Here is a 24,044-nt window from a genome sequence, read left to right on the forward strand (position 1 = left end):
ATGGCACCCCAAGCCTGCCGAACAATACCCACGTCCCAACCAGGGCCACTGTCTGAACTGCACCTTCATACAAAAAACCCCTGCAACCGGGTTGGTCTTTAACACGGCGGACCGTCCAGATGAGATTCACAAAACACGGTGTTTTGCCCCTGCTATAGTGTCTGGTTCTAATCATCAACAATTCCACCGGGAATGTCTCCAGGCTCCAGGCAATCACCTGTCTCAGCGTCATGGCTAATTCTAAACGCAGTCCTTTGAACCCTTTTAGGATTTTATGAACAGAAAAGAGTTGCTGAGAACAGGCCACCCTTCCCCTTATACTAGGAAAACACCTCACCCCAACAGACCAGTTCCAAATTGGGAAAGGAGTACATCAAGGCTGTATATTGTCATCTTCCTTATTTAACTTATATGCAGAATACAGCCGAAGTTATGACCAACCTAGACACCATATTAAAAAGCAGAGACATTACTTGGTCAACAAGGCTATGGTTTTTCCAGTGGTCATGTATGGATGTGAGAGTTGGACCATACAGAAAGCTGAGCACTGAAGAAGTAATGCTTTTGAACTGTGGTGTTGGAGAGTCCCTTGGACTGCACGGAGATGCAATCAGTCCATCCTAAAGGAGATCAGTCCTGAATATCCACTGGAAAGACTGATGCTGAAGCTGAAGCTCCAACACTTTGGCCACCTAACACAAAGAACTGATTCCTTAGAAAAGACCCTGATGCTGGGCAAGACTGAAGGCAAGAGGAGAAGGGGACAACAGAGGATGAGATGGTTGGATGGCATCAGTGACTCGATGGACATGAGTTTGAGCAAGGTCTGGGAGATGGTGAAGGACAGGGAAGCCTGGAGTCCGTGGGGATCTCAAAGAGTCGGACACAACCGAGCAACTGAACAACATCACGTGAAATGCCGCGCTGGATGAAGCACAAGCTGGAATCAAGATTGCAGGGAGAAATATCCACAACCTCAGACAGGCAGATGATACCACCCTAACGGCAGAAAGATCATTCTTGAAAGGACAAAATTACAGAGCCGGAGATGTCAGTGGCTGCCAGGAGCCACAGAGGGTGATCATGCCATGGGGGCATGCAGGGGTTTTCCAGTGTGGATGGAACAGTTTCTGGGTCCGATTATGGAGGGGGTTGCTTAAAGCTCCACATATGATTATAGCTCACACACTGTCCACATGCACGCATGCACACACACCAAAACTGCTAAAATATAGACAAGGGCTGCATCTGTGCAAAACTTGCAGATGTCAGGTTCCTACTTTTGATAACATAGTATCTTCACCGAAAGATGTTACCACCAGGGAAGGCAGGGGAGGGTGCCCTAGACCTCCATTTGCTATTTTTTTTTTTTGCTTCCCAGGTGGCGCTAGTCGTAAAGAACTTGCTTGCCAATGCAGGAGATGTAAGAGACTGTGGTTTCAGTCCCTGGGTCGGGAAGATCCCCTGGAGGAGGGCGTGGGCAACTCCCTCCAGTGAGAATCCCATGGACAGAGGAGCCTGGTGGGCTACAGTTCATGGCGTCGCAGAGTCGGACACCACTGAAGCACCTGAGCACGCACGCACAAGCTATTTTTGCCACGTCTTGTGAGTCTGATGTTATTTCAACATAGAAATCGTCAAAAGTAACAGTGTCTCAGTGATGAACAGATAGACCAAACGTGGGCTCTTCATCCAACAGAATGGGGTCTGGAAATCAAAACGAATGCAACAACGCGGGTGAACCTTGAAAACGGTACACCTGCCACGAAACGCACACACACTCCGTGATTTCATTTGCTCGAAACATCCAGAATGAACAAATCCAGAGATGCTGACCATCGACGGGTGGTGACTGGGTACTGGGGGAGGCCTGAACAAGGAGTGAGTTCTCATGGGTCCATGGGATTCTTTGGGAAGCCAGGAAATGGTTTAGAATCAGTTGTGGCGATGGTTGCGGAACTCTGAATATTCTAAAAAGCACCCAAGCGTACACTCTGAATGGGCGAGTTGTCAGCTATGTGAATAACAATGAGATTAAGTTGTTAACAGACTACAGCCATGTCTGGCACACAAGTTGTTACATAAGTATTTTGCCATGATTTACTGTTTTTTCTTCACCCCAGGGGAGCCGAGGGTGGTTGGTTCAAAAGGTCACCTAGGATATTCTTTCAAATCACTCTGGGCATGTGACCCCAGGCGTGTCTAGGTAAATGGAGATAGCTCTGATGCTAAGAAAATCAGACCCCTTTGGGCACTGTGTAGGCAGGGTTAACGTCAGGGTCCTTGCCTCTTCCTTAGGGAAGCCTCGCGTGCTGCGGCCCATGGGATCGCAAAGGGCTGGACACGACTGAGCGACTAAACAACAATAACCCCCCATCACTCCCCTGCATTCCACCAGACTGGCTTATCAACTTTTCCTTTTAAAGGAAAAAAAAAAAAATCTTTCTCATTGCTCGTTCCTCACCTTTGCCCATAGAGTCCCCCATCTAGAACGTGTATCTTCACTATGCATTGAGATCCCAAGCGCCACCAAAGCGAGCCCACGTCTCCCCTTCAAGATGAGGGTCCAGCCTTCCTCAGCGGCTGCAAGGCAGGTTAGTAGATCCTTCCTGGGAATTCCCACAGCAGGAGACGTCTGCACCGTCCATGGGACACCCAGAGACCAGAGACCCAGACACCATGCCACGGCTTTCTAAGACCTGTAACGCCTTCCCTCAAAACACGAGAGACCTCTCACTTAATCTCCGCACACTCCAGAAGTAGTACTCCAGAAGTAAGATTCAAAGAACGGTCATCCCAGAAACAGAAGACTTTCATACAAAGGGGTCTTGAAAAGGAAGTTCTTGATTTGGGTGAGACCCCGGGCCTTGCTGTAAGCTGGGTGAAATTCTGCAGCCAAGATGATGGCTCCAGACCCCAGAGGTCCCCGTCCTAGGAACCCTGTCTGAGTCTCTGTGCCCTCATGAGAGTCCACGTGGGGCTCAGACGGAAGGAAAATGCCTCCCCAGGTGCCCCCAGCACAGGCCACGTGGCCTCACGATGCTGCCCGGCAAGGTGTTTATGGAAAGTTCTGCCTGGACCACAAACTAGGCCGTGGATGTCTGTCGTTTCCAAACATGTACAAGACAAGCATCAAAAAAAAAAAAAAAAAAAAAAACCACTTCTGTTTCTCATAAATCAGCCATCAGAGGGAAAATAAGTACCTGAAATGTTCACAGGAATGTGAAACCATGAAAGAAATGATGTTTCTTGCAAAAGCACAGAATAACCATCTCCATCTCTCTTTCCTAAAATTTCTGACTTCCCAAACATTCCGTGAAACAGGAGTTTGTCACGAAGTGCCAACACAGATAGATACACAGCATGTTTTGATTACCAAATCATTACAAAACACCTTGAGAAATTACTGTTTCTGGTACATACAGCCGATAAGTAACAGTTAATTTTTTTAAAAACACGGACCAGTTGACAGGATACTTCATAATGGAATAAGAAATTAATCCATTTTACAATTTTACTTACTCAGAGACAAATGTAGGCAAATCTCGTTTTCCTTCTGGGGTTTATTTTTAAGCCTGTTTTCTGTCTTCAGTTACCTGTCAACAAAAGAACATCCAAAATGAGGACAAAAAAAAAAAAAAAGTCAACAAAACCCACTCCAGTATTCTTGCTTGGGAAACCCCACGGACAGAGGAGCCTGATGGGTTACAGCCCCTGGGGTCTCAAAAGAGTTGGACACGATTTAGCAACTAAACAACAACAAATTGTACTTTATCACACTGAGTATTTTTTAACATTTTTTTTAAATGCAGTAAATATTACAATAGAATCCAGAAAATAGATCCTGGTGAATTTAATAAAAATGGCCAGATCTCTCTTGTGGCCATTCAAAAAAAAAGTCAACAAAAACATCTCGACTACATTCTCAACCGTTCAAAGACTTAGGCAGACTTCTGAAGCAGGAGGGGTCTTAGGAAGCTGAAACACTAACGATGGACAACCACCACCAGTGAAATTCAGTCTTTTGTCTCTGTGCAAAGCATACAGTGAGCCTGTTCACACAAAATCTGTTCAAAGCTCTCAAACTAGCAATGATCACCTCCCTAGATACTCCAATCATCCCAACACACGAGACACACCTCACTCATCTCCGCACACTCCACAATACTCCAGAAGGATGAGATTCAAAGAACAGTCGCCTAGCCAGCTAGAGCATCTCGCCAGCTCTCACGGTTCTCTAAGCACCCGAAAACACACTAAATGAGAAACACAGGTTATTTCTCGCTCGATTCGATGCAACACGGCACATTCTCACGGAGAAGTCCACGTCCAGCCGTGTGGAAAGTGCAAACGCCGCTCGGTGATGCTCTTGTTGGCATCAGGGAACACTTGATGTCTGCGGTCGTGGGACACTTAAGTATCCGGACGGTGAGAAAAGGGGTGATCTCAGCGAGTACACAGCGGTGACAACAAATGAGTAAGAAAACGCACAAGCCCACGCAAGAGAAGTGAGGACACTCGAACTGGGGAGCAGTGACCTTCGGACACGGAGCTGAGCTTACACTGGGGGCCGAGTTGGGGCACCGTGAGGAGGGAGCCCTTGAACGTGCGCGAAAGCAGGCCACGAGCACAAATGTCCAGTGGCGACGGCAACCTGGGAGATGGAGACACGTGGAGGAGGGGCCGGGTGATGGTGCTGCAGAAGTGAGCGACAGAGGATCCTGGGCCACGGAGGACTCTGCCCGCCTCGCAAAGGAGTCCGACTCCTCCTCTTTCATCTCTCTTCACTTGGCACCAGGCTCAAGGAGCAAAGAAAATCTGACCATCCTCCCACTTAAAAAAAAAACCCTCAGGGCTCCCATCATTCTCAGGACAAAAGGCTTAGAGAAGCTCTCGCCCAGCAGAGGAACACAGGTCAGCTCGCAAAGGGCCGGCAGGGAATACACAGATGGAGAGAAGACGCATGGAGTCCGTGGTGTCCTGGAGATGAGACCCGGGGGATGCACGGGTCAGCGCCTGTGTGCTGGGGGCGGGGTGCAGAAGCAGTAAGGATGCCTTCCAGGGTCAGAGCTCAAGCAAAACGTGGGATATCAGAGTGCAGGAGAGAGCAAAAGCTTTTGAAGGTGTGAACTTTTATTGAAACTCCTGCTCTCTGAGCGGGTTCTTAACTAGGTGATCACACACGTCTGACCAGGTGGCAGAGGTTACAGTCCCAGAGTTAGGTCTGTGTAACCATTGGGCTTCCCTAGTGGCTCAGATGGTAAAGCTGTCTGCCTACAATGTGGAGAGACCCGGGTTCGATCCCTGGGTAGGGAGGATTTCCCTGGAGAAGGGAATGGTAACCCACTCCAGTACTCTTGCCTGGAAAATCCCATGGACGGAAGAGTCTGGCGGGCTACAGCCCGTGGGGTTGCAAAGAGTCGGACATGACTGAGCAACTTCGCTTCAATTCACTTCACTTCAACCGTGACCCCTGAAGCTGTGGGCCTGGCTGGGATGCACCTGGGGTGGGATTTCTCATCCTCAGCAGCGCTGGCCTTGGGACCAGATCACTCTACGCGGTCCAGGTGGTGCTCGTGGTAAAGCCACCTGCCAATGCACAGGATGTTAAGAGATGCAGGTTCAATCCCTGGGTCGGGAAGATGCCCTTGGGGAGGGCATGGCAACCCACTCCAGCATTCTTGTCTGGAGGATGCCATGGACAGAGGAGCCTGGTGGGCTACAGTCCATGGGGTCGCAAGGAGTCGGACACAACTGAAGCAACTCAGCACACGTGCATGCATTCTCTGGGGTGGGGGGTGGGAGGCTGTGCTTCCTGAAAAAGGGTACTAAACAGCATTTGGGGCCCTACCCACTTGACGCCAGAGGAATCCTGCCATCCAGGCAGGCTGTGACAAGCAAACTGACTCAGAGTTCAGTGTCCCCTGGGCAGCACGGTCACCCCGCTGAGATGATCTCAAGATTATCACACTAAGCCTTCCCAAGTGGCGCCAGTGTTAAAGAATCTGCCCGCAGGAGATGCAAGAGACCTGGGTTTGGTCCCTGGGTTGGGAAGATCCCCCTGGAGGAGGGCATGGCCACCCAGGCCAGTGTTCCTGCCTGGAGCATCCCATGGACAGAGGAGCCTGGTGGGCTACAGTCCATGGGCTCGCAGAGAGTCAGACACGACTGAAGTTAAGTGATATCACATGCCATCACTTAAACGTGGAGTCTAGAAAAGAAATGTAACACCCCTGACAGTCCAGTGGTTAGTGGTTAGGACTGTGAGCTCTCACTGCCCAGGGCCCCAAAATCAACCCCTGGTCATGGGGGAAACTAAGATCTCACAAGCTCTGCAGCACAGCAGATTAATAAACAATGAAATAAATAAATAAATTATACAGACGAACTTCTTTACCAAACAGAAACAGACTCACAAACACAGAAAACAAATGGATGGTTACCAAAGCGGGGAGAGCGGTTGGGGTAAAGGAGGAATTTGGGATTAAGAGAGGCACACTACTATGAATATATACAAAATGGATACACAACTAAAATTTTAGTACAGCACGGGAATTACAATATTTTTCTCATAACCGATCACGAGAAAGGATCTGATAAAGAATCGATTCGATGGTATTTCTATAAAAGTAAAGGCCACCACTGAACCCAGAGGAGGAGGATCTGGCAAGGCGGGATGACAAACCATGACATCGGATAGCTGCCACTCAAGGCTATCAGGGGCAGACTAGCAAATAACGGCCGCTGAGTCGGAGGACCGGGGGGACCCGCGGCTGACGGGATGACAAGGACGGACAACACGCCGTCTTCTCTGCACCTGCTCCCTGCATGGAAGAAACCTAGGGAGACTTCACGGAGGCGGCGGCCGTCCCTTGCCGCAAGAAGTCAGGTGAAGAGGAAGGTCAAGCGGCTGCCACGTGAGCAGTATAGGAGGCCAACGGATGGGCGCAAGCAGAGGGCATGGAAGTTTCCCAAAATTTCGGCGGGGGGTGGGGCTTGGAAACAAGGATGCTGAGAGCAGAGTACGGGAGGGCTGGTTGGTGGGGGAGAAAAGGGTGCCCCACCCAGCACAGGGAAGAGACCCCTCTCTCCCCCACCGCCCGACCAGCGTGGACCAACCTCAGTCTCGGGGCTACCCAGCGTAAGAACAGCTGTTAGTGGTGGTGCACGCTGGCTCCAGGGCCGCCCAACGCCCAGAGCCAGGAGAGCAGGAGACCAGTTCCGTTCAGTGGCTCAGTCGAGTCCAGCTCTTTGCAGACGCCGTGGACTGCAACACGCCAGGCTTCCCTGTCCATCAAGTCGATGACGCCATCCAAGCATCTCATCCTCTGTCGTCCCCTTCTCCTCCCGCCTTCCATCTTTCTCAGACTCAGGGGCTTTTCCAAGGAGTCAGCTCTTCGCATCAGGCGGCCAAAGGATTGGAGCTTCAGCAGGGGACCAGAGCCAAGCCGTATTCTGACCTGCTCTCAAACCATCCCGAATCCCCCTACCCCTCGAAGGAACACATCTGAACCACCAGGAATTGGGGTTAAAGGGCACCTCATGAACTTCCAGTCTTGCTCTCTTTTCTTCCCCCTCAACGTGTTGTCTAAGCTTACACGGAAGGGCCCACCCTCTTCGCAGACAGTGCCCAGAACCCTTAACTCATCAGTTTCAGTTCAGTCGCTCAGTCATGTCGGACTCTTTGTGACCCAATGCACCGCAGCACGCCAGGCCTCCCTGACCATCACCAACTCCCGGAGCTTACTCAAACTCATGTCCATTGAGTCGGTGATGCCATCCAACCATCTCATCCTCTATCGTCCCCTTCTCCTCCTGCCCTCAATCTTTCCCAGCATCAGGGTCTTTTCCAATGAGTCAGCTCTTTGCATCAGGTGGCCAACGTATTGGAGTTTCAGCTTCAACATCAGTCCTTTCAATGAACACCCAGGATTGATCTTTAGAATGGACTGGTTGGATCTCCTTGTAGTCCAAGGGATAACTCTATCAAAGGGCTGACAAAAGGTGCCCCATGCACAATCCACTCTACTGTTCCATTCTGTCTTCCTTCCACCAAACTACTATGCACATATATTTAATTAAAACAAAAAGAAGAAGTTTAAAAAAAAGGGGGGGAGAGAAACAGACTTACAAGCCTCACTTTGCTCCTAATTAATTATAAAGAAACTCTCTCCAGACCAGAGACTCCTCAGCTGTGAAATGAGGGTATTAAATTATTTATGAGGTTTCACCCACATCAAAAAGGAAAATCGGAGGAACCATTTTCCTGTTGACTTCCTTGGTAAATTCTAAGAGAAAACGCCTTGCAAGGAACTGCACCAAGAATTTGCGAAAGGATTGCTTTGGGAGGACTTGGGGTGGGGGGTGGGGGAGAAAGGGTGGGGGGCAGAGGGGTGTGAAGAGGAATTCATCTGTGTTCCACACGCACCTGAGCACAGAAATATATCCAAAGCAAGTTTTTTTTCCTCCCCCACCTCTGAAGTTGCCATAATGATTAACATGTTTACCCTGGAGAAACTCAAGTTGTACCATCATGAAAAAAAAATGCGAAAAATCTAAAATATGTTTCCCCAAGCCATGGAGCATGTCACAGGAGCTGCAGTTTCCTCCTGAGTCCTCCTCTTTTTTTTTTTTTTTTTTTAAAAAGAGAGCCCGGAATCAACCCAGCTAAGACACATTCCGGCGGGAGGGGTCTCACTGCCAGAGAATTCGAACCACTTCATTTGCTATGTACTTGAAGAGTTCAGGTTCTATATGATGAAGCTGTTGTTTCCTGCGCTATCAATACCGGCCAGGGCTTTTTATATATTCGGATGACTCAGTCCATATTAGATTTTTTTTTAATTTACTTTTAATTGGAGGATAATTGCTTTTCAATCCTATGTATATGTATGTCTCCTCCCTCCTGAACCTCCTTCTCGTCCCCTTACCCCACCCCAACCGTCTAGGTCATCACAGAACAAGCAGAGAGCTGGGCTTCCTGGGCAGCTTCCCACTGGCTAGTTATTTTACCAGTGAAAGCGAAAAGTGAAAGTCGTTCAGCCGTGTCCGACTCCTTGCGACCCCACGGACTTGCCCAGTCCAGTGGACTTCTCCAGGCCAGAATACTGGAGTGGGTAGCCTTTCCCTTCTCCAGGGGAAACCTTCCTGACCCAGGGATCGAACCTGGGTCTCCCGCATTGCAGGCAGACGCTTTACCATCTGAGCCACGAAGCCCTACATTCCATATACACGCCTTAATACACAACATTCATTTTTTTCTCCTTCTCAGCAACTTCCCTCTGAATAACACACTCTAGGTACAGTCACCTCAGTAGAAACGTCAGTTCAGTTCAGTCGCTCAGTCGTGTCCGACTCTTGGTGACCCCGTAGACCGCAGCACGCCAGGCCCCCCTGACCATCACCAGCTCCCAGAGCTCGCTCAAACTCAGGTCCATCGAGTCACTAGAACCTACCAGATGGTTATCCTTTAAATTTGTGCTTTCTCCAACGACACTAATTGTGTCCCCCGCCCTCCCCTCCCCCAGCCACCATCAATGGACACCGGGCTGTGTCTGGAAACATTTCCAGTCCTCAGGACTCCAGGAAGAATGTTACTGGCATCAAGTGAGGCCAGAGATGCTGCTAACGCTCCTACAAAACATGGAACAAGCTCCCTTCATAAACAGCTGGTAATATCTGGCTCAAATACCAATATGACCACGGCTGACAAATCCTCATTTGGACCATACTAAAATTTCTCAAGACAAACAAACAAAAAAGTATTTATTTAGTGGTGCCAGGTCTCAGTCATAGCATGCAGGCTCTTTAGTTATGGCATGTGGGATCTATCTAGTTCCTGAAGGGAGATTTAACCCTGGGCTCCCTGCACTGTGAACAAGGTGTCTTAGTCACTGGACCACTGGGCAAGTCCCCACACTAACACGTCTATAATTCTGCAGAAGGCATACACTGTGGATCATTTTTACTCTTTTCCAAGTAACACAATACATACACTACAGGTGAGGCAAGACCTCTCAACTTAGCTGCAAGCTTTCCATCATCATCTATTCCTCAATTCTGCTCTCCAAAGCAACCACACTCAAATCACAGAACTGCTTCTACCATTGGCAATATTCCTTGGTATGGACTCGCATGATTCTAAAGAAGCTGCTTTACAATATACCCTATCAACTTTAGAGATCGCTTACTTGGTTTTCTCATGTACGGATGAAGATTTTGGTTTTGTAAACTCTGCTTACTCATTGGAAGAAAAGTTATGACCAAACTAACAGCATATTAAAAAGCAGAGACATTACTTTGCCAACAAAGGTCCGTCTAGTCAAGACTATGGTTTTTCCAGTAGTCGTGCATGGATGTGAGAGTTGGACTATAAGAAAAGCTGAGAGCAAAAGAATGGATGCTTTTGAACTGTGGTGTTGGAGAAGACTCTTGAGAGTCCCTTGGACTGCAAGGAGATCCAACCAGTCCATCCTGAAGGAGATCAGTTCTGAATATTCATTGGAAGGACTGATGTTGAAACTGAAACTTCAATCCTTTGGCCACCTGATGCGAAGAACTGACTCACTGGAAAAGACCCTGATGCTGGGAAAGATTGAAGGCACGAGGAGAAGGGGATGACAGAGGATGAGATGGTTGGATGGCATCACCGACTCGATGGATATGAGTTTGGGTAAGCCCTGGGAGTTGGTGGTGGATGGGGAGGCCTGGCGTGCTGCAGTCCACGAGGTCGCAAAGAGTCCAACACGACTGATTGACCGAACTGAACTGAACTGAAATTCCCACCACCCATCCTGGCTTACCCTCCCACAGTTTTCCAAAACTGTAACTATGTTTTGGTTACACATAAAGTCTACACATGCTATTTTGACAGTGCAATAGACACATGCAAGCAAGCAAGCGGTAGGGTTATGATGCCTTTCTCAGTCTGACTCTCTCATCTTCCTGGTATGATTTGGCTGCCTCTGTTTTTCTTCGATAATTCCTCCAACAACCCTCCACCGTCTTTCAATCTTTCACTCAGATAACCTGGCAGTTCTATGTTCATCCCAACCATCAGTCTCCTGCCCTCTCCCAAATATATACATACGAGACCTTTCTCCTGAAATTTCTGAACTCTGCTCCAGCCTATATTTGTCAGAGTGAGATCTGCTGAGACCAGATGCCCCAAGATCACACCACCAGCATCCTGACAATGCCTTCCGCCTCTTTCTGTCTCAGGGACCCCAAGTCTCCCCCCTTTCTTGGTTTACTGTCTCCTTTCGATGGAACACATTCTCTAGCAGCTTCCTGAGAGAAATGATATATGAAAGCTGAAAGTCTGCTGATATCCTGAGTATGGACAAACCTCTTTATGCTACTCTGAATTAACAACCCATGAGGGATTGACTTCAAAAATCTGAGTGAAAATAAATTTTCATAGAATTCTAAGCTCAGGGATCGACTTCAAAAATCTGAGTGAAAATAAATTTTCATAGAATTCTAAGCTCAGTCTAATCTGAGTGAAAATAAATTTTCATAGAATTCTAAGCTCAATTCTAACCTCAGTTTTCCGACTTAAGCAATATGATGTCATTCTGATTCCAGGTCCTTCCTATGTCTCTTTTCCATCCAAAAAAAAAAAAAGTGCTTAGACACTGCCTTTATCCCTGATTTTCTACAATGAAATGCTGATGAGATTTCAAGTTGTAATTTTTGATATGCTCAATTTCTATTCTCTGTTCTAGTCATCTGGTTTGAAATTTCTGTCTTCTTCAGATTGGAGATTCCCTTCCCTCCCCCACCCCCCCCACCTCTGTTTCCCTGGAATACTTACTTATTAGGCAAAATCTGAATAACCACCTCTCATCTGTCTGACAAAACTTCCTGCACTGTATCTTTGCTGCCCAGTAAGGTATTCATTTATTTCCTATCTGAGAAGTTAAGGGCTTCCCTGCTAGCTCAGCTGGTAAAGAATCCACCAGAAATGCAGGAGACCCCAGTTCGATTCCTGGGTCGGTAGGTTCCCCTGGAGAAGGGGATAGGCTACCCACTCCAGTATTCTGGGGCTTCCCTGTTGCCTCGGCTGGTAAAGAATCCATCTGCAATGTGTGAGGACCTGGGTTCGATCCCTGGGTTGGGAAGATCCCCTGCAGAAGGGAATCCCACTCCAATATTCTGGCCTGGAGAATTCCATAGACTGTAGAGTCCATGGGGTCGCAAAGAGTCGGACACAGCTGAGCGATTTTCACTGGGAAGTAAGGGCTTCCCAGGTGGCGTCAGTAGTAAAGAATCTGCCTGTCGATGAAGGAGATGAAAGAGACCTGGGTTCTGTCCCTGGGTTGGGAAGATCCTCTGTCGTAGGAAATGCCAACCTACTCCCGTATTCTTGCCTGGAAAATTCCATGGGCAGAGGAGCCTAGCAGGCCACAGTCCAGGGGCTCACAGAGAGTCAGACACACAAGTAAGGGTATTCATTTAGCCACGTGTGACTACTGAGCAGTTGAAAAGTGGACAGTACAACTGAGGAATTGACTTTAACTCGCATTTGTTTTTCATTAAGTTTAAAGAGTCACACATGGCCAGGGGCTACCAGGTGTGACCCCATATCACCCCACAAATCTAAAGATAACGACCAAGCGGAAAAAAAAGGCAACCAAGGAAGGTCAGTGCCTTTAGCATCAACCCTAAGATGATATTAAACACGGAAGAAAACAGTGAGAGCGATTTCTAAATCCCCTCCAGTTACTATTTCCAGCATTGAGGTCCCAGGATGTAATTCCTTCGGGTCTCCTTCCTCGGAAAAGTTGGAGGACCTTTTAGCATGATGTCAGACAAGCAGAAACAGCATCTGCCCCTAAGACGATGTTTTATTATACCTGGTGTGTAAACAGGGCAGCCAAGGGTCCTCTCTCTCCTGAGGGGGGAGATAGGAAATCAAAGTGGCTCAGTTGTGTCCAGCTCTTTGCGACCCCGTGGACTGTAGCCCCGCCAGGCTGCTCTGTCCATGGGATTCTCCAGGCAAGAAGACTGGAGTAGGTAGCCGTTCCCTCCTCCAGGAGATTTTTCCCAGACCAGGGATGGAACCCAGGTCTCCCGCACTGCAGGCAGATTCCTTACCATCTGAGCTACCAGGGAAGCCCAGGTCGCCTCCATATTTCGAAGAGAAATCTGTATCATACTCACAGCATCACAGCATAAAGTAGATGCGAAACATTAGAAATAATAAAACACAAGGGACAGAAAACAGGTAGTTGCAGATGGCAACTTCTTAGAATGCTACCCCTGATGGCCGTCATGGAGCCCTGATCTCAGCACACTTGGCAATAGAACACGGTCCTCTACAGGTGTTCTAGCAAAAAAAGACACTGCTTCTGCGTGACGGGTGCTCCCGGGGACAGAAACTAGAGCAGCTGGCAAAGGCCTTCTCTGTGCCTTCATTCATTCACTCATTCAACAAACGGCACAAATATCACAAACTGGCATCCATCTATGATCAGTACACAGAGACAGAAAACAGAGCAAAATCAAACCGGACAAACCGCCACAAAGATGCCCAGCGTCTTGTTTCGTCAGAACCACTGGGAACCACTTTATTAAAGTTCAGAACAGAACATAGCTGGCAGGCCACAACTGTGCCTTTACAACAAAGAGGAGGATCGCCATGCAAAGACAACTCACTCTTCTTATTTCAACTCTGAACACACACAACCATACGAGTGGAGTGAAAGTCGCTCAGTCGCGTCCAACGCTCTGCGACCCCATGGACTGTACCCTGCCAGGGTCCTCTGTCCGTGGGATTCTCCAGGCAAGAACACTGGAGTGGGCTGCCATTTCCTTCTCCAGGGCATCTTCCCGACCCAGGGACAGAACCCGTCTCCTGCATTGCAGGCAGACTCTTTACCGACTGAACTACAAGGCAAGCCCTTGTAGCTAGCACTTGTACTCCAGGCAAAGGGAAATAAAAATTCAGGGAACACCATTCATTTTAAATTTAAGGATCAACGGGGAAACATATTTTCTTCATCTGCTCTTCTGGTAAGTCATTTAATACGCACTCCGGCCTGCAAAGTGGCGTTTTATTACGCTTGTAGATTTTTTTTACAAGTGTTAAAAGTATGAGTTATTCACGTGAGGACACCAACCAAGACATTTATATAAACTTGATTTCTTCCTCAATGCATGATGACGCTAATAACCAGTATTTCATGCCTGTAGAACTGGCAAAATCAATACCTGCAAGCCTGTACTGACATATATGAGCGTGTATATATTGATACACAGACACATGCATCATTTGCCTCATTGGAAGGACTGACGCTGAGGCCGAAGCTCCAATACTTTGGGCACCTGATGCGAAGAACTGACTCACTGGAAAAGACCCTGATGCTGGGAAAGATTGAGGGGAGGAGGAGAAGGGGACGACAGAGGATGAGAGGGTTGGATGGCATCACCGACTCAACGGACATGAGTTTGAGTAAGCCCCGGGAGTAGGTGACAGAGAGGGAGGCCTGGCGTGCTGCAGTCCACGGGGTCGCAAAGAGTCAGACACGACTGAGCGACTGAACAACTACGACACATGTCACACATGACAAATGAAAAAAAATGCTTTCCCAACTGACACCACGATAGGCCAAATAAATTTCACACAGAGAGACTAAGACGGGACTTGTCACCTGAAAATATGGTATGAGACAGGTAACAGAACAGGATGCAAGTGGTCTGCTACTCACAAAAGCCATCCAGAGCTACGATCAACAGAAAAAAAAAAAGAAAAAACAGGCCCACAGCAAATTTTAATAAGCTATCTACCACTCGCACAGAATTTGCGGCCAGGCAATTTGATTCGGTGGCGTGAAATTTTATTTAACGAGAGAAAACCAACCACAGCCACTTAAAGAGGCTATATTCAAGCATTAGGATAACATGATCTTTTTCTTGTTCAGCAAACTGCCCATCAACAGCCACTGTGATCTCTCTACAAAGAGACCACACCGAAGGATAAAAATAACCTTCAGGTGACACAGCAGTTTCTGGTTTACAGATGACACCGTGAGTGCACCACTGGGAACAAAACAATCCTCATTAATCTTCTCCCTCGTCTCCCAAAGCACTCCCTCCACATTTGGCAATGAGCATTAAGAGAATGTTTTTTTTTTTCTCCCCCCGCCCTGATGTGGACCATTTTTAAGGCTTGACTGAATTTGTGACAACATTGCTTCTCACTTCTGTTTTCGTTTCTAAGCAGTTCAATGTAATTATCCAGCACAGTACATGTTATCTACTCGCTGAAATCGTCATAAAAGTTTCTGAGCACCGTCTGGCGCCGGCGTTCACGTTTCTGTGAGGTGCACACACTTCCTACTACCTCCCCGCCTCACCTGGAAAGCTCACCAGTAGGGCCCTCAACTTTGTTTAACGACACACCTCTAAGAAAATGCCTGTGGGGATTAAATTCAACTCTGTGCTTACATAGACACCTCAGAATCTAGGACACCAATGGCAACCATCAGCTCATTCAAGAACACTGTCTTAAAACACAGGTATGCACGCACACACACATCTTCCCATTCACAGATCTAAGTTGTTCTGCAAATCTCACCTCCGTATTTGGGACATCAGAAAGATATCCAAAGTAATGGATGGAGAAAGTAGCATAGATATATATATATATATACACACTACCGTGTATAAAACGGATCGCTGATGACGAACTGCTGTGTAACATGGGGGAGCCCAGCCAAGGACCCTCTGATGACCTGGCGGGTTGGGATGGCAGAGTGGAAGCAGATTCCAGAGGGAAGGGATATAAGTATAATTAACATATATTAAAATGTTAATTGATAATAATATTACTAATAATTAATAATAAATATTTGCGCTGTTGTATGGCAGAAGCCATCACCACATTATAAAGCAACTTTCCTTCAAATAAAAAATTAATTAAAAAACAAAAAACCTCACCCAGGACTTCCCCAGTCTAGGTCCAGTGGTTAAGAGTCCCCACTCCCAATGTAGGGGTCCCCGGGTGTGATCCCTGGTCAGGGAACTAGACCCCACAGCTGCAACGAAAGACCCTGCAGTCAGCAAGAAAGATCCCCCTCACGCCACAACGAAGAGCCAACGCGGCCAAATCAATTAAAAATGAAAGCATCCGATGCTCTCACACAAACGCACCAGAGCTTTGGCATCCTAGAAGCAAGCTGGAGAACTTCCCAGAAGGCAGAGACCCAAAGGAGGCAACGTCCCCATCCTTTCCCCTTCAGAAATAGACGTCCTCAAAATGACTTAAACCACAGCCTTTTCACAAAAGGGGAAATGTGTGTGTGTGTGTGTGTGTGTGTGTGTGTGTGTGTGTGTGTGTGTGTGTGTGAGTAACAACTGGGAGGGTGTGTGTCACTGGAAATTCTATTTCAGTTGACACTGAAGGTCAGTCCTGGACCTGTGGTTTCCCAAGTTGGGGTGACTGTGCACCCCCCTCCAAGAGATATCTGGCAACGTCTGGAGACATTTCAGTTCAGTTCACTCAGTCATGTCCGACTCTTTGCGACCCCATGGACCGCAGCACACCAGCCCTCCCTATCCATCACCAACTCCCGGAGTTTACTCAAACTCATGTCCATTGAGTCAGTGATGCCATCCAACCATCTCATTCTCTATTGTCCCCTTCTCCTGCTCTCAATCTTTCCCAGCATCAGGGTCTTTTCCAATGAGTCAGCTCTTGGCATCAGGTGGCCAAAGTACTGGAGTTTCAGCTTCAGCATCAGTCCTTCCAATGAACATCCAGGACTGATCTCCTTTAGGATGGACTGGTTGGATCTCCTTGCAGTCCAAGGGAATCTCAAGAGTCTCCTCCAACACCACAGCTCAAAAGCACCAATTCTTTGGCACTCAGCTTTCTTTATGGTCCAACTCTCACATCCATATATGACTACTGGAAAAACCACAGCCTTGACTAGACGGACCTTTGTTGGCAAAGTGATGTCTCTGCCTTTTAATATGCTACGTAGGCTGGAGACATTCCAGGTTGCCGCAGTTGGGGCTGAAACAGAGGGTTTCTCACAAACAGCAAGTGCTGGCAGCTCACCAGACATGCACACCTCCATCTGTCCACACCTGGCTCACACACACAGCCCAGACTCCGTCTGGCCCGGCCACAACCCAAGCCCACCTTCTTCCCCACCTGTTCACAAGCTCCCCTCACTGGTTTCGCGTCCCCCAGCCTCACGCCTTTGAGAGAACCCACGAGTCCAGCCCAGCAGCATCTTCAAGTCTCCTGCCACGTCTCACCCTGCCTGCAAGCTCCCCGCTGAAACCAAGCTTCCTCACGCCTCCAGCCCTGCATCTCTATGAAAAGGGTTGCTGCTGCTGAGTTCTCTAAGTCGTGCCTGACTCTTCGGTGACCCCACGGACTGCGGCCCGCCAGGCTCCTCCATCCCTGGGATTTCCCAGGCAAGAACACTGGAGCGGGTCGCCATCTTCCCGACTCGGGGATCGAACCCACGTCTCCAGCAGCGGCAGGCATTGATTCCTTACCAGTAAGCCCGCCAGGGAAGCCCTGTCCAAAGGGGGACAGATGACTAAGTGACAGAAATCTAACTGACCTTAGGGGAACGAACTCAGAGAATTCACTGCACGCACGACCATGCCTACGGGCCACATGGCGTGTGTGCCCGACTCTGTGCAACCTCACGGACTGTAGCCCGCCACTCTTCTCTGTCCGTGGGAGTCTCCAGGCAAGGATACTGGAGTGGCTTGTCATGTTTTCCTCCAGGGAGTCTTACCAACCCAGGGATTGAACCCACGTCTCTTTCATCTCTTACCACGAGTGCCACCCAGGAAGCCCAGAACACCACCCAAGTATTGGATAAAATCAGTTTCACCAACGTCGTCCATTCATTCTGGGATCAGCTCACAGCCTGCTCACCAAGGATACTTCTGACCCCAGACAAGAAATCTGTGAACCTCGTAGTTCCCTCTCCCTGTAAAAATGGGACAAAGCCCGTCACGCGGCAGTGGGGAAAAACACAGACCCAGGATGTAAAAATACACCGAACAGCTCCTGGCCCATCAAAGCTATTAAATCAGCGGCTCTTATCGACAGGGAGATGCTGAGGCCCTGAACTAATCCAGGAAGTCATCCCAAATCTCTTCTCCTCCTAAGTGGAGAAACAGCTAAGCTGCCTGCACCAACTCTTTTACACTTGTTCAGGGGGAGATCAGTGTGAACTCTTTTACTTCCATAACCTCGATTTCATTTCCTGCTTTTCCACTCAAGTGATGATGCATATTCAAGGCTCTGAAGCCCACTATTCGGTGGAGTTTAGAGGCAACTGCTCTGCCACACCAATGGAGACGGAAAAAAGAATTTCCACTTCACTCAATGTAACTTTGAGCCCAAGAATTCATTTCTTAATGGGTTTCTTCACCCCACCGCCAGTAAATTTAAACGATTCAGGACCTTTGTTAATCGTTCGAAATCATCCTTTCAGAGATTGCTTTTAAAGAACTTTAATTTTCAGGCTTACAAGGCCCTAGAAAGTTTAACCAGGGTCTGCTCACCAGCTGCTTTTGACACTGCCCTCCTCATACTAAATTCAGACACACACTCTGCCCTGACGGACTTCATCAGGAAGCTTCCAGATTAAAATCAGATGCCACCATCAGAATTCAAACGCCACTGGAAGCCAACAGAACTTCCAAGAAGCCACCGTGCTCTCATTCACGAAAATACCTAAGAATTTCCCACCTGGGAAAAGAGAAGGAGAACAAGATTTGAGGTAGATCCCAAACACACACACACACACACACACACACACACACACACACACACGAAGTAGCAGAAGTAAAATAACTCACTGCGTGTGTGCTTAGTCAAGCCTGGCTCTCTGCGACCCCACAGACTGTAGCCCACCAGGCTCCTCTGTCCACGGGGATTCTCCAGGCAAGAATACTGGAGCGGGTTGTCATTTCCTCCTCCAGGGGATCTTCCCCACCCAGGGATCGAACCCTGCATGGCAGGCAGATTTCTTTACCCACCAAGCCGCCAGGGAAGCCCTAACTGGGGAAAAAAATCAGGGCCAACAAAAGACAGTGACAAGAAAAATGAGATAAAGCTGAAAGGTCAGCACGGTAGCTTAAGTCGGCCATCAGATACAACTTTACATCAGCTGCAAGATTCTCAGTTTCCTAGATGTCTCTTCAAAGAAACAAATATGATTAGACAGGTGCTTGATTCACAGCAAGCAAAAGTTAAAGAAGATACAAGTGTCCAAAACACAGAGGCTTCCAGAGTTAGACTCGCATGCAAAATTTCTCCCCTGAGTCCTAGAGGGGAGACTACGGACGCCTCGTCCAGCAAATCACCCGGCCACTTCTTAAAATAACCCGTGGTGTCAGATAACCGTGCGGCACCAAAGCCCAGCTAAGTAAAAACCAAGTTGAATGTGGCAGCAGCCTGCAGACCGCCCCATGGCCTGGCTTACTCCAGGGGTACATCTCACAGGTGCCGCAAGTCCCAAAGGGGCTGCAGGTCTCTTGGGGTGGGGGGGGTGGGGGGCGTATCACAGAAACACATCACTGTGTATCGTAAACACATTTCAGAGCCAATAAACACACCACTTCGCCAGTATTGCTTCTAACAGTTGCCTAGTAACCCACAGTATGGGCAAGATCATACTGCGACTTCCACCGCCGCGAACAATTCTTGCGATTGTAAGCAATGCCCCAATAACACGAACAGAACCATCTTTCCTACGTGCAAAACCACCTACGCTAGAAAAAGAAAGCTACATTTTATTACCTCCTGTTCAAGGGGAAAAGTCCTAAAGGCAAGCCCACCTCATGGCAGTACATTTCAGGAAGCCTTTGTAATTATTTCTGTTTGTGATCATCACAATATACGGGTATGCAGGTTATTTGCAGAATAACAGCACACACACACACAGACACACACACACGATATGGGAATCACACTGGGGTGTGTGTGTATATATGTCCGAACACATTTCCTGGTTTCCTGAGAAACAATGACAAAATACTTGGCCCTGAAAGTTTTCCAGGGACTTCTCTGGTGGTTGGGTGGTTAAGAATCTGCCTTGCAGGGCCGGGGACACAGGTTCAATCCCCGGTCGGGGAACTGGGATTCCCACATGCCAGTGGCTCTACTAAGCCCGAGGGCTACAACCAGAGATCCCGCGTATCACAACTACAGAGTCTGTGCGCTACTATGAAAGATGGCATGGTATCATGAATGCAACAAAGATCATGAGCGACACAACTAAGACCCAATGCAGCCAAGTAAGTAAATAAATGATTTTAAATAAAATTTTAAAAAAAAGACCTTCCGCAAAATTTGAGTTGGAAATTTCAGGAAAAACATCCGGAGCTACTTATGACCTTTATTTCAGGAGAGTAACAAATCCCTCTTGTCTTTTTGCTTGGGATGATCTGAGTTGATTCGTACTGCCTCAAGGTAATGGTTAAAAGCGCTGGTTACCAGCCGAGCTGCCAGGGAAGCCCAAGAAGACTGGAGTGGGTAGCCTATCCCTTCTCCATGGGATCTTCCCGACCCAGGAATCGAACCGGGGTCTCCCACATTGCAGGCGGATTCTTTACTAGCTGAGCTACCAGGGAAGGCCTTTTGTCTCTCAGAACAGTCCCAATTTGGAGAAATAAATTATACGGCCACTCGAGGTACTAGAGACAGGTCAACAACTAAGATGGACTAGGCTCTAGGACAACGAACTAAGGATGCCAGGGTCCCAGACGTGGGTTTCTGCATAAAGAAGAGTTCTTATTCCGTCACTAAGTCGTGTCCAACTCTGTGGACTGCACCGTCCCAACTCTTTTGACACCCCACGGACTGCAGCATGTCGGGGTTCCCCGGTCCTTCCCCATGTCCTGGAGTTTGCTCAAGCTCATCTCCACTGAGTCGATGACGCCATCCAACCATCTCATCCTCTGTCATCCCCTTCTTCTCCTGCCTTCAATTTCTCCCAGCATCAGGGTCTTTTCCAAAGACTTACAATTCAATCTTCCATTTTTCTTTCTCGATGTGTCATTGGCAGGTCATCAGGTCATGACAGTGGAGGCCTAAAGACGAAGAGTTGTTGTTTAGTCGCTCAGTCGTGTCCAGCTCTTTGCGACCCCATGGACTGCAGCACACCAGGCCTCCCTGTCCATCACCAGCTCCCGGAGCTTGGCCAAGCTCATGTCCATCGAGCCAGTGATGCCATCCAACCATCTCATCCTCTGTCATCCCCTTCTCCTCCCGCCTTCAATATTTCCCAGCATCAAGGTCTTTTCCAGTGAGTCGAAACTCATAAGTGAAAGGGGAGTTAAGCGTCCAAGGGAATCTTCTAGCAGGGACTTCGGGAACGCACAGTGAAGAGCAGAGACTCATAAGGAGCGGTGCTCCATCTGGGAATTTAGGATCTCAGGAAAAACTGCACAGAAACAGCGAAAAGCCCTAACTCACGGTCTGTGCCCAAGCCCCGAGTCTCTGCGGACCCTTGAGGGCTGGGAGTGCCCACCCTGCCTTCCCCTGTTCAGAATCCTTCACCAATTCTCCCATCCACTCAGACCAAGCTCATCACACTGCAGAAACTCACAAAGACAGAGAGACAGCAAGCTCAGTTTCTTGCTTTAAGGAACGCACGGTCTTTCATCAAGTAGGTGAGGAACATCCCCTAAAATCCCTATTCGACAAGCGACGCGCTGGGCCTTATAAACGGAGGTAAGGATGTTCTTAGAGAGACGATGAGGAATGCCGGGGAGGATGTGGAGAAAGTCCAACACTCTCGTGTCCTGGATAGGAGCATGAAACGACAGAGCCACTCTGGAGAACACTCTGGAGGTTTCTCAGAAAGTTACACACACACAGTCTCGCAGTTCCACCCTGAGGAGTAAACCCAAGAGGAACAAAAATGCATGTCTACACTGAAACCTGAATACAATGTTCAGAGCAGGTTATATGAAAGTGTCAGTCGTTCAGTTGCGTCCGACCATGCAACCCCACGGACTGTAGCCCGCCAGGTTCCTCTGTCCATGGGATTCTCCAGGCAAGAATACTGGAGTGGGTTGCTATTCCCTTCTCCAGGGCATCTTCCCAACCCAGGGATCACACCCAGCTAGCTCTCCTGCATTGCCCCGCAGATTCTTTTATCATCTGAGCCACCAGGGAAATCCCATAGCAGCTTATTCGTAGCAGCCAAAAAGTGGAAAAAAAAACCCCACATGTCCAGCAACTGAGGAATAGGGTAAGCGAAATGTGGTATATTCATTCACAACAGAATAGCACTCAGTTTAAAAAAAAGGAGTGCCATATTGATTCATGCTACAACATAGATGAACTCGGAAAACTTTATACCACAAAGGCCAGACCCAAAAGACCACACTGTATGATTCCACCTATCTGAAATGCCAAGAATGGGCAAATTCACAGAGACACATAACAGAGAGGCGGTTCCCAGAGGCTTCATGGGGAGCAGGGTAGTACCAACTGACACAGGAATTCTTTTTAGGTGATATGTGTTCTAAAAACTGTGTGTGGGGGCTTCCCTGGTGGTCCAGTGGTGAAGACGCCACACTTCCAACGCAGGGGGCGTGCGGGTTCAAGCCCTGGTGCGGGAAGTAAGATCCCACATGCTGCGTGCTGCAGCCAAGAAAACAAATTTAAAAGCAGAAAAGGGAGTATTTTAGAAATTACATTGTGGCACTGAGTGCCCAACTCTGTGTATAGGCCACGTGTACATTCTCAGTCGTGTCCGACTCTTTGCGACCCCCACGGACTGTAGCCCACCAGGCTCCTCTGTCCATGGGATTATCCAGGCAAGAATACTGGAGTGGGTTGCTGTGCCCTTCTCCAGGGGATCTTCCCGACCCAGGAACTGAACCCAGGTCCCCTGCTTTGCAGGCAGAGTCTTTACCCAATAAGCCACCAGGGGCTCCTATTCCACACAACTCTGTAAATGTGCTAAAAATCACTGAATTGAACACTGACAATAGGTGAATTCTGATATGTCAACTGTGTCTCAAAAACTTGCTTTGTTTTGCTCTTTGAAAAACATCTCTCTGACTCTTAAAGCAAAGATCATCTATGTATACATACACAAATGCTCAACAAACCATACTTACGTGGTTATCATGCAATGAAAAATCCAGAGACAAGTTGCAGCTTTTTAAAAAAATGAAACTCATTCGCTCCGGTACAAAGGATTTAAATAAGTGCCCTGCCTCTAATGTGAAATGCATAACTGCACAATTTTAGTTGGGAAGAGGCCTATAGAGCGGCTTTCTGATTCAAATTACACCTGAACAATAAACACTCTTGAGTCAAATCATATTTACACATAACATGACTTTCAGCCGGTCTGAGATGAAAACTGAACGTGTGAGCCGTTTGTTGGCGTAGTCACAACAGAATCCAGAAGCGGAAACTCACCAGAAAATCTGCTCATGAGGACGGCAGAATCCTAACGAACACCTGAAGCCCCAGTTTAAGTGAATTTCAGATTCGATATAAGTGGATTAAGAAATTCAATTTTCTCTTGTGACACATGACAAAAGCTTCAGGAATGACAGGGAAATACATCTTTTAAAACTGCCCAGCAGCTAACTGACCTGTTGCAGGGGCTTTTCACAGACGTAGTCATGTTTGGCACCGCTGAAAAGATGTACGGAGCTCACGCACTTTAGTGTTACCTCATTCCTGTGAAAGCGCCCTTCTATTTTGGACTGCATCCTCATTCAGTTCAGCCCAGCTCAGTCACTCAGTCGTGTCCGACTATTTGCGACCCCATGGACTGCAGCACGCCAGGCCTCCCTGTCCATCGCCAACTCCCAGAGTTTACTCAAAGTCATGTCCATTGGGTCAGTGATGCCATCCAACCATCTCATCTTCTGTTGTCCCCTTCTTCTCCTGCCTTCAATCTTTCCCAGCATCAGGGTCTTTTCCAAGGAGTCAGCTCTTCACATCAGGTGGCCAAAGTGTTGGAGTTTCAGCTTCAGCATCAGTCCTTCCAATGAATATTCAGACTGACCTCCTTTAGGATGGACTGGTTGGA

General features: G+C 48.1%; 1 protein-coding gene across 5 annotated transcripts in view; it reads right to left on the reverse strand.

Annotated features, from left to right (window-relative positions):
* Nucleotides 1–24,044, reverse strand: part of TBL1X (transducin beta like 1 X-linked) — a 238,206-nt gene that overhangs the window by 139,846 nt on the left and 74,316 nt on the right. For 3 of the 5 annotated variants that reach the window (XM_061137238.1, XM_061137240.1, XM_061137236.1), the window contains exon 2: nt 3,523–3,596. The gene's annotated coding sequence lies outside the window, so the exon portion shown is untranslated. Of the gene's footprint in view, nt 1–3,522; nt 3,597–21,005; nt 21,073–24,044 lie in introns of all 5 variants that reach the window. The other 2 variants (XM_061137239.1, XM_061137237.1) reach the window with 1 other exon arrangement.

The sequence above is a fragment of the Dama dama genome, chromosome X, assembly GCF_033118175.1.
Source record: "Dama dama isolate Ldn47 chromosome X, ASM3311817v1, whole genome shotgun sequence".
In the NCBI taxonomy this organism is placed as follows: Eukaryota; Metazoa; Chordata; class Mammalia; order Artiodactyla; family Cervidae; genus Dama; species Dama dama.